This window comes from Papaver somniferum, chromosome 9 (assembly GCF_003573695.1).
Source record: "Papaver somniferum cultivar HN1 chromosome 9, ASM357369v1, whole genome shotgun sequence".
NCBI classification, from domain to species: domain Eukaryota; kingdom Viridiplantae; phylum Streptophyta; class Magnoliopsida; order Ranunculales; family Papaveraceae; genus Papaver; species Papaver somniferum.
Genome location: NC_039366.1, coordinates 30,815,165 through 30,826,930, shown reverse-complemented (window position 1 = coordinate 30,826,930; position 11,766 = coordinate 30,815,165). Strand labels below are relative to the sequence as shown.

At 36.6% G+C, this 11,766-nt stretch overlaps 1 long non-coding RNA gene across 4 annotated transcripts; it reads right to left on the bottom strand.

The window, feature by feature from the left end:
- Window positions 1-4,087: 4,087 nt before the first annotated feature.
- Window positions 4,088-9,892, bottom strand: LOC113313822. Of its 4 annotated transcripts, none has more exons than XR_003342058.1 (14): window positions 9,728-9,892; window positions 9,171-9,436; window positions 8,893-9,085; window positions 8,577-8,753; window positions 8,364-8,484; window positions 8,186-8,282; window positions 7,952-8,077; window positions 7,748-7,833; window positions 6,911-7,049; window positions 5,867-6,102; window positions 5,656-5,725; window positions 5,147-5,497; window positions 4,745-4,964; window positions 4,088-4,644 (listed from the first exon to the last, which is right to left on the bottom strand). It is a non-coding gene; the product is annotated as an uncharacterized LOC113313822 (long non-coding RNA). The 4 variants fall into 4 exon arrangements; XR_003342059.1 differs by having other exon boundaries at window positions 4,088-4,529; XR_003342060.1 differs by having other exon boundaries at window positions 4,745-4,953.
- Between the last annotated feature and the right edge of the window lie 1,874 nt (window positions 9,893-11,766).

Here is an 11,766-nt window from a genome sequence, read left to right as displayed (position 1 = left end):
AACGTAACCGGTGGGATGATACAATGATTCGTTGTAGCCTGCGATCTCTGTGAACCTACGAACATCAACTCCATTTTGGATCCTCAAATAAGGGTCAAAGATAACATCTTCAACAGTGAAAGCATCTATTTGCTCCCTCACTCGAATGAGCTTCTCCTCTTTGTTCCTTTGTTGTTTACCAGTGAACTTGAACTTCTTTCCCGTAGGGCCATAATCATGTTCTTCCCATTCAGTAGGAGGTCTCAGGCTCGGAAAGTGGTCATAAACCCATGTCTAAAAAAATTTAATTTAAACAATTGGTACATGACTAAAAATATAACAAACTATCATATAATAAAAATGTAACCAAACTTACCATTAGAAGCGCAACATTCCCGACAATTTCAGTAGCTCCAACCCTCGAGGCATTTCTTAGATTGTCAAGTAAATATGCAAGGGTGGCAGTGGCCCACAAATAGTTTTTGTCCAAATTCTTCAACAATTGTAGGTAATGAACATTCGACATATTTCCCGAGTTATCGGGCAAGAATACGGTCCCAAGAGAATACAACAAATACGTTGTGGATGTACGCCTAACTCTTGTTTCATCCATCACCTCACCTTCCCTTTCCTTTACGAGCGTTCCTCCAAACTTTGTCCTCGGATTCTTCAACAAAAGCTTTCTGGTGATAGGTTGCTTATGTGGTTCACTTGGGTCATAACCAGCATCCAACCGAAACTCCATCTCGGTTTTGTCTTTCTCCCACCCAAGTGTTTCTTGAACAAGGATGTAAAGGTCAGTCCAAGACATGTTGTTGTCGAAACCTTCTGCCACAGATTTTCCTTCAACTTATAGGTCAAGAATTCGCTTCACATCGTCCGATGTTATTGTCATCTCTCCAAATGGAAGATGAAACGTATCGGTTTCAACCAATATCGTTCCCTGAAGGCAGAGACCACAACACTATCATACTCCGATTGGGAATGAAGAATTCCAGGCCCTAATCTTGTACTAACCACTAGATTGCGAACCGAAGCACATTCTTCACTTAATGGTCAATGTTTATCCCTTTGACGCTTGAGCAATTTTATGCATCTTGCATGGTCCTAAAAAAACAAGTATACAAAAATATAAACATATTTTGGTGAACTAAAATAAACAAACAAAATGTACTAAAATAAGTTATAAATTGAATGTTTTAAGAAAACTAAGAAAAATCATACCCTTGTCTCACATACTTTTGCGGCCCAGGAACCAGTATAACCAAATAAGATTGAAGACTTATTTGGGGCCTCGCCCCAAGGTCTTCTATTCTTATTTTGTGGCAACAACAACTCTTTGCCTTTAGGAATATGCATCCCTTTCGGTTCGGGGTCTTTTCTCGGCTTCTTTTCTTTCACTCTAGGTGCAGCTACAACAACCTGTTTTCCCTTGGAATTTTCTCCCTCTACATCATTTTCATCCTCTTCCTTCTCTTCGTCATTTTCTTCCTCTTCCTCCTCTTCATCATTTGCTTCCTCTTCCTTGCTTCCTCTTCCTCCTCTTCATCATTTAGTTCCTCTTCCTCCTCTTCATCATCATCGTATTTTTTAGATTCTTCTTCATCTTCATCATCATTAGATTCTTCCTCTACAATTTCATTTTCGTTTCCTTCACGGTTAGTTTCGACTCCGACCTCTTCTTGATCATTAGGTTCCACTCCTTTTGAATCAACTCCAGATTGAGATACAGGTGGTTCTCTCAACCTAATTTCAAATTTATTCTTCATCTTCTCATTCGTGTGGATACCTCTATTATCTACCCCTAAATGCTTGTCACCGCGAGGGGTGGGCGTATGGTCAATCGGGGTTAAGCTATTCTCTCTCTTATTCTTCACCCTATCAGGATTCCTACACAAGCATTACAATTGATTGATTTACTAAGGGTAGAACAAACAATATAGAAAACAACAAACAAAAAAATTTGATGAGCATGCTTATTTACGGTTTGTAATATGTCAGCAAATAGAAACCGTAACAAATTACGGTTGGTAACTAATGAATCGAGACCAACCGTACATAACTATTTGATGAGTTCTTAACATACAAGATGATTTACGGTTGGTCAGTTTAATTGAGTTACAAACCATAACCCAATTACTGTTGATAAATGTAATGCAAATATAAACCGTAAAAATTCTTTGAAACATCCAGAAAGAATTAAGGTTCGTAATTCAAGTATCGACACCAACTGTAAGTCTATTTACGGTTGCAAATAAAATTCGTAACTGAATATATTTTCTCAAAACTTAGAACTTATGGTTGGTATTTGAGCTAAAACAAACCGTAAGTTCAACCAAAACTATAGTTACGGTTCGTATTTGGGTTATTACCAACCGTAACTCACATGCAACTGCAAATTTCAGTTTCCATTTTCTTACAAAACCCTAATTTTTGATACAAAACTAACTTAAATCCAACACAATAAACTAAACCCCAACTGGGTTTTTCGAAACATACCTCATATAAGTCATTGTGGTTGATTTTGACGGTTGAGGAGTTCCAAGTTGATGTTCTTGACCTATTGGAGGATGTGGTTGATTAGAACGGCTACAATCGTCGTCAACCTTCTTCTTCGACATCTCTAATATAGTTTCAATCAACGATTATCAATTTTTCAAATCGCCGATTAATCGAGGACGATGAAAATTTCATTTTTAAACTTTTAATGGAGGAGGAGACGAGAAGAGAAGATGAAGATGAAAAAAACTGTTTTGATTTTTCGTGATTCATTAGGTTTAATAATAGGGGAGGACAATTCTGTCTTTTCAACAAAAAAAAAGAAGGTAAATTAGTCCATTTAAGGTGAAAAGGGTAATCTAGTCAATTTACACCCCCTGTAGGACATTCCCTAACCAACTAGAGGGACATTATTATCGCACTTGCCGCCCCTCTAATAGAATCGGCCGCCCTATAACAGGATTGTTTATAAAGTATTACACCTAAAATCAATGGCTCAGCTAGAACCAGGTGTCAACTTATCCACCTTAATTTAATACTCCCTCCGTCCTAGTTTAGATGCTAAAATTGGATTTTGCACAAATATTAAGAAATACAAAGAGAAATTTTATTTTTCCACAATTACCCTGGATTAGTATTTAAGGTTTTTAGTTTTTAGATGTTTAGGTTTTTGCTTTTGCTTGGAAAAAATCAAATTAAAGAAATTCTATAGAGAAAAGTATTTAAGAGTGTGTCTAGAAAATTGAAATACACAATTCTCCATGTTATGGCATGATTCCAAGATAGGGGCAAATCAGGATAAAATAAGGAAAAATATGAAGTACAGCAAGTATTTTTGGAAAAAAAAATCCCCTATTTTGGCATCTAAACTAGGACGGAGGGAGTACATTGTTAATCATTACTTAACTACTAATCTCTTGTAACTACTAATGTACGCTAGAAATGAAAGTTATTGCTAACAAACTAGTCATAAAAACCCAAGGTGACCAAACTTGTGGTACAAAAACCCCACTCAAATGTTGTGATCCATTAAAACTCCATCGTAAACAAAATTGATACAAAAACCCCAAATTTTTAAAACTTGATACAAAAACTCCAAATTTAAATGTTGGTTTCATCAAAGTTTATTTTGGTTTCATCATAAAATTTGATGAAACCAACATTTAAATTTGGGATTTTTGTGTTAATTTTGTTTTGATGGGATTTTTGTGTTACTTTTGTTTTGATGGGTTTTTTGTGGAAGGATGGTGACACCTCTGAAATTATAACTCGCGGACCATATTGCTAATCATTATTACATGCCGTAGAAATTAAAGTTTTAAATAACCAAAATATGGTGCTAATCTTTGGTTGGGGCACCAACCGAATCAGCCATCACCGATAATAAAAATAAAAAATTTCATGGGTTGCAAAGAATACTATTAAAGTAGCAATTTCCTAAGATAAAATTTATAAACAGATATTACAATGTTGTTGCGAACTCAGTTGCCAAACAAGCAAGAATCAGAAGTCTTCATCATATCTCGACACATTTGTGTCAACGAGTGCGAACAGAGAGTATTATTTCTAATATTTTTTTGATGAAAATGAAATTGTAGATCCTCTGTATTATATTGCTTGATTTAATATATTAACTTTTTACATAAAAAAAAAAGAAAGATAATAAGAATAAAAAAAAAATTACTATCACAAACAAATTTTGGTTTACATAATGTCAAATTGGTCATTACTTGACTAAAAAACAATTTTGCTCTTGTATCCGCCGAATGAGCAATAAAGTCTCTATCCATATACCTTCCTGCATGTTCATCTTCAACTCCTGCTGTCACCAAAGTCAACAAGTATGCAGCAATAACCAAGTTCAGTTTCAGCTCCCCTTTTCATAAACACCCCACTTTATCTCGCAAGAGAAAAGCTCTGCTTTTGTTTCATTAATCTGTTTCAGCTTGCAAAGGTTCTCGTAGTCAAATGCAACAATCATAAAATGACAGTTTTGACTTAACCTGTCACCATACTATGAAATTTGCACCCTTTCTCTAACTGACCTCTCTCTGTCAATAACCGAAAAGGGATCAAGTCCTGGTACAGACACAAACTTGAGCACAACTATGCTTTGAAATTGGCCAAACTGGATATGGATTCAGCACTAGGACATAAATGAACCTCCTACAAGTACAAACCTGACATTCTAAAATAACAGTAGGTAGGAAGAAAAGACAAACTACAGAAGGAACACATAAAATCCATTCTCAAGTCAAAGTAATACCTTTCATCCATCCACAAGTTTAGCACAAAAATTTCAGATCCATCATCCAAGCTAGGCTTGACAAGCTCCAAAAAATATGTTTTGTATTAGCATGGTCTTTGATTCTCGAGACAATATAGTCAACAACACGAATAACTGCTTCTTCTGGACGTATACAAACTCCAAAATCTCACGGAAAATCCATGGTCTCAATCTATATGCAGCTCTTCCTGACAGTGAACTCCAGAAGCCAGCAATGTAACATGTCATCAAATACGTTCAAGTATTACATATACTAGAAAACAGAAAGAAATGGAGAGATTTGCACTGAAGTACAGGTATGGATGCAGACATGAAAAGAAAACAAAGTGCTATACAAGTTTCAATATGGCTCAAATATAACTAAGCAGAGAAAATGCTTACCGTGAAGAAACACCATCCGGCGGGGAAGAGTCTCACCTTGCTAGACACGGCCCAATCAACCAACCTCGTAAGAGGACAACTTCACTATATTTCTTGGAATTGCACTCCCTAACCGGTTTGCTTCATGAAGCGTCTCAAAGTCGAACATTTTTATCTGGCGCCAAAATGATGAATAACTGTAGCACCTATTCCTTTGAATCACACGTTCAACATGATCGCTACTCTCCTCACCGTTCTAGACTGGATCTTGCTGACGCAAGTTATTGTCAGAGGGCATATAATTCTTCCCTTCCGCCTTCTACAACTTGATGTTTGGATTTGCACTGGATATGATGGATTCAGGAAATTTTGCTGCAAAATCCAGTTTAGAAGGAAAAAATGAATGCTTTATAGATGAATAACAGATTCAAGTAAGATCAAAATAGAAGAATCGAAGAAACCATCAGACGATTGAGAAGGATGAGAAGGAAACAGTGACAACGTAGAACCAATGTTATCGCTCTCTTCACCTGTTGAGTTTTTTTTTTTTGTTTTTGCAATATTTGAAATCCAGGGTCTCATCATCTAATGCAACACATACTGCAGGTGAAGTACAAGTTAAAACCAAAATATATTTTGCAGAATGGGAAAAAAGTAAGGGGCAAAACTTATTTTGTAGATTATACATGAATGACTTGAATACAAAAAGAAAGATCATGATAAAAAGAAGAGAAGCCTCACCTTGTCAACCACCGCCCAATTTATCTCATAATTAAACACCTCCTTTGTCGCTAGCATCATAACTATGAAATGTTTGAGTCCTACAGCCGTATTCTTATCGAATGCCTTAAACCCAGATTCCGAACTTGTATATAAACACCCGATTCGTAAACCTTCTCCAGATCTCTGTCACAACTAGTGTCCAAACAAATATGCAAATGCTGAATAATGGATCTCGGTGGTGAGTGAGCCAGTCCCTACAAAACATGCCAATTTCCCCTTCTAGTTTAGACCTTTAATCTATTGGATGAACATTGGTGAAACTTTTCAACAAATACGCTGCTTCAAACAAATTGACAGTGTTGTATTTCTGCTCATGCAATGTGGTGAAATAATCTAAAATTAGAGGTCTCATGCTTTTCTCTTTGTTGGCATCATCATCTACATGAAAGCTGATCAGCTCACATCTCACCGATAACCTCATGATAAGAATCTAAATAAAGATATATTATCAGAATTTAAGCTCAGACTCCAATTTCTGATCAAGCAAGGATATAATCAATAGATGCTTTACCAACATCTTTAAAGTCGAGTCTATCCTCCTACTAGGACCAAAATCCAAACCACATCTCAACAAAAAGTTTTTTCATAGAGAAAACGGGCAACTTATGTAACAATTGCCCTTACATATAAGACTATAAATTTCCTCGAATACTCATAGTATCAGTAAGTGAACTAAGGCTTCACCAAGAAAAACCATCTTTCTTGGCATCGTGGTAACTTGTTCCTCGTGAAATCTGGCGGAGTAGTGGTGACAAAAGACTATTGCTTATCAGACGACGGGGTTCCCGATTATGACGCTCAAACACTACAAACGAAAACATGAGGCCCAGGTTCCATAGTAATGCAATCTCATCCTACAAAGTTTACTTTCATAGAATTAGATATGAAGTTGGTTAACTAAGTTCCTCAACAAAATTGTGTGACTGAAGATGAAATCGGAAGTAACATCTGTGGAAACGAATGAGCTAAAAAAAGTAAAAAATTCCTAAGCCTTATCTGTACCTCCAGCTCCACAGATATTAGAATCCTTGTGTTTCCTTGAGTACTTAGGTTGCCATTCCAGCCAATTAAACCGCATGGTAGGTATTGAAGGAACCATATCCTCCACCAGTGACCGACACACACTTTCTTCAACATTAACCTGGATTTTGGGAAGGAGAAAGGAATCAACAAAAGGAAACTAGTAAAACCCGATTCAGCAAACCCATTACATCAGATGCTCTACTAGGAGGCAAGTAAGTAATATTTTGCGGCAGTCCAAAATCAATATGAGAAAAGCCGTAGCAACTATAATTTTATTTATACATGGTATGTAAATGTCGCTGTCAAATATCCTCACATTGAACACATGGAGGGAATGCATGATCCAAACTTAACGAATGCACTCGTTAATCACATCAAATGTTACTGCGGAAAAGAAAACAAACTCTGCTTAAACTGACTACACGGCTTATCCATCAAAAATCATATATACATCCTTAATAATAATACTGCTATTAATTGTGTTATATGTCACCCTTATCCTCTTGAACATAAACGAAATGGCAAGAATTCCCAATCCTGCCTAATTGGCACAATTCTAAAAATCCAAATAAAAGCAAACACCCATATATATGGCACAAACAGATTCATAAATGGATAAAAAACAAGTAAAAGAAATGGGTAATCTTTAAAACCAAATGAAACCACATCTGACACAAAGATGGTAAGAAGTTGCCTCATACCTAACCTTGAAACTGAAGCAAACATAATAAGACAAAGGGAATGCTAATTCAAAAACGCTGGAGTGAGATTCAGCAATCAAGATTATTTGACAAAAGATACAATGAGTCTACTTACAGCAGTAGATGAAGCAAAAGTTTGATGATCTTCAAAAATGACTTCCAGAGAGGGCAGGTTACCGGCAACTGAAGTTTCACAATTTTCTACGTATGCCACATGAACCACAAAGTACAATCAACATTTTGCCAAACAGATAAATGGGACTTTTACGATGTAAATACTACTCATTCGTTAAATTCCCTGGAGTGCACTAATACTCACCTGAACAATTTGAAGAAAGTCTCTTTCAAATAACTCTTGGTCACGATAGACTGGTGACTACATGCCAGGATTTCTGACATATGTTTGGATTGCGCCCACATCAAATAACTCAAGAACACATAGCACCTGCTACAAATAAGAAGGAAAACCAAGAAACTTTGCAAGATCAAAACGAATCTGGTAAAATCTGCCAATGTGGCATGCGAACTTAAAAGCACTCTAGATGTGACTTACTTCCCCATATGAAAATGAACATGATCATTTATTTACTTCCAAGTGTCTCCTTTGTAAACAGAAGACCCCTCTATTAAGTCCGAATTGCATGTTTCCTCTGCCAAAAAGAAGAAAAGCTTCTGAGAAGACAAAGCAATGCTAAAGCCTCTATGTAAGGAACAAAATTCAGTGATTATACCTGATCAGATGTATTTTAGTGTTACCCACAAGAACAAGATGAAATCCATACTTGCGTAAAACGGGTGGATTGGACATCAAGTAGCTGTAAGATACCTGCTCGAGCATTACATCTGGAAGGTCTGCAAAACCAATCAAATAAAAAGATAAGTCATGCATTCATAACAGTGAAAAGGCGAAATATATAAAAAGAAACTAAAATTTCAGTATTTACCATGTAGATGATCTTCTAAAGATCCTAAAGCCATTTGATGTCCATCGGCTCAATACCCTGTTAGATTGACTAAATTGGGATGGTGAAGTAGAATACTAGACTTAGCATCAAAACCTCAACCAGGAATTCCTTGTTTCCTTGAAATCCATTGCGATCAAGTTTCTTGAAAGCAACACCCTGTAGCCAGCAAATATTCAGAGTTCATGCATCATTTCAAGCTGAACATAATGTTGAGAATCAACTGACAACAAGCCCAATGGCCACAACCCAAGCACGAATGAGAAAGAAAAATCTAACATATCCAAACACGACGAACCTGGTTTGTACTCTCCAATCTCCCTTTATAAACTCTACCAAAACCACCTTCACCCACTAGACATTGTGTCTTGAAGTTCTTTGTTGCAGCTGCCAATTCACAATTTGTAAATGTCTGAGCCGCAATGTGTCAGATTCACCATCCTTTAAACTCTCTTTCTTCGCATCCAGAGTGCCCTTTATCTTTAAAAAATCTACAACCAAACCGAAATACAACACTTCACACTCCATTTCAATAAGACCAAGAGACGGTAAGAGGATTATGAGTTTGGCAATTACCAGAGTTAATCTGTTGAGATTGGTGTTAGATGGCATTATGAGTTTAGCACTGTTAGGGAATTGTTGGGCTCACCAGAGACCTGATCAATCTCATGCTTAAGCTCATTCTTTTTCTGGGACTTGTTGTTAGGTAAGCCAATGTTTTCCTCAGCAACCTCTTCTTTTTAACTTGCTGTCTGCCAACTCCTCAATTCTCTGTTGCCTTCTCTTCTCAGTCTCAAGCACGTAAGTAGTACTTCCACGCCACCCTTGGTTGAAACATCACCCTAAAAATTGCATCCAAATTCCATCATTATCTCAGCAAAATCACAAAATTGAACAGTCGAACTAACTTCAAATGTTTTGTAATCGGCCTTCACTAAAGAAAGCATTACACGGTGATTCCTGCTAATCCACTTAATAAACTCAAAAATAAACATCAAACTAGACTTAACTTCCATGAAGCTTCACCGGTACAATCTCAATATTGCATCAGAATTCAAAAAAACAAATTCATGGATACCAAATTCCAAATTGAAATCAACAAAAAGAGTTCAAGTAAAGGGATAATTTTATACCTGACGCCAAAAGGCAATGACATCGCACAACCAGGAGGACCATAATCATACAATCCCGCAACACCACTAGGTATAGGGTTTTACCAAGTAGTTCTTCAATGGAATCCATTGTTTTGAGTCAAGTGAAGAAACGGCGAACGAGATGAGAGTAAAATTGAACCGCGCTTTTACTGTAGGGTAGGGTTTTTGTCTGTGCCATTTTACAGCAATTTAAGGAGTGGATTTTGCCGATCACCAAGTGGTCTGGTGGTTGGCATGCGCCCTCCCACCGTGGAGGTAGCTATTCTATAATCGTAAATGCTACTCCCTCCATTTACTTGTTTAAACTGGTTTTTGCACACTGATTAAGGAAAGTAGAGAAGATAATTTTTTCCAAAATTACCCCCAACTAGTATTTAAGGTGCATCTAGTTTTTTGGTCTAGTTTTTAAGAATCCAAAACAAAACAAAAAATTGTGTCAAATAGAAGAGAGAGGAGTATTTAAGATATGCATGGAACATAGAATTACTTGATTCCAACTTACGGATAAATTAGACTAAAATAAGGAAAAATATGAAACTTAGCAAGTAAACTAGGACAAAAAAAATGCCCAATTTAAACGAGTAAAGATGGACGGAGGGAGTATGTTGATTGGAAATAAATTTCGAAATTTATCCCGCAACACATAAAACAGATACATTTTTACCGTTCCTAATCCCAATACTGAGAAGCTTTGTTTTCGACCATCAGCTATCGGGATAAAACTCGGGACCAAATGTCGGATGGTAATGCGTCAGTACTCAAAAGTATATTTACGCACATAGGCCAAATGTTATTGAAAACAAAAATAAAAATGTACAAAACAATTCGAGTATTAAGAGTTGATTCGCGAAAGCATCCTAATGTTACAAACTACTAACAAAATGACCGTACATCTATTGGGAAGAGAGTTAAGTGGTGACTCACAGTTAAATATGTTAATGAAATTATCTATCTGCCGTTTTTATTTATCATCCGAAAATGCTATGTTGATTGAAATAAATCCCGAAATTTATCCTGCAACGCATAAAATAATGGATTCACTTTTACCTTTCCTAATCCCAATACTGAGAGGATTTGTTTTCGACCATCAGATCTCATATCGGGATAAAACTCGGGACCAAATATCGGATGGTGAGGAACAAGTTCTAGCTTGTACTCTACGGCCGTCTAATGCGTCAACACTTGAATGTAAATATACTCACATAAGGAAGATGCTATTGAAAATGAAAAGGAAAATATACAAAACAATCTTAGTATTAGGACACGATTCACCAAAGCATCCTACTGTTACAAATTATTAACAAAATGATCGTATTTTCATGGGGAAGAGAGTTAAGTGGTGACTCACAGTTCAATATGCTAATGAAATTACCTATCTCCCCTTCTTATTTATCCCTCCATACACAATTTTAACTTTTGCCTTCATTATAATTTAATTTTACGGTGGTGGTGCCGCCATTTACATATTATCACACCGCATTCAGGTTCGTTACACCGCATTCAGGATCGTTATATCGCGTTCACACGAAGGGTCACCTCTTCCCCTCTGGGGTTTAATGGATTATTAAGCTTCCACCACCACACCACCACCGCTTCATCACCACCACCTCAACCAATTAAAAGGTATTTTTGGAAAAGATAACACTGTTTTATTCAATAATGTTAAATCGGATGGAAAAATACCATTTTGTAAATGAATTACAAAATGTTGACCACTTTGTGAACGAATTACTAAAAATATGACTATTCTGTAATTGGTCTAAATAAATCACAAAATGGTCCACTATGATATAAATTTGTAGTCACGGTGACACAGTCTCTCTTTGGCTCCCCATGTTTGGCCATTTTTTTAGTGCAAACATGGCATACAAAGACAGCCACTAATTTGAGAGAAGCCCATCAGTCCACTGTATACGAGTAAGCTTCATGGATATGGTCAGTCCACTGTATACGAGTAAGCTTCATGGATATGGTCAGCTGTTCATTTCACTGTTCTATTGAGCTCAACTTTGGTGAGT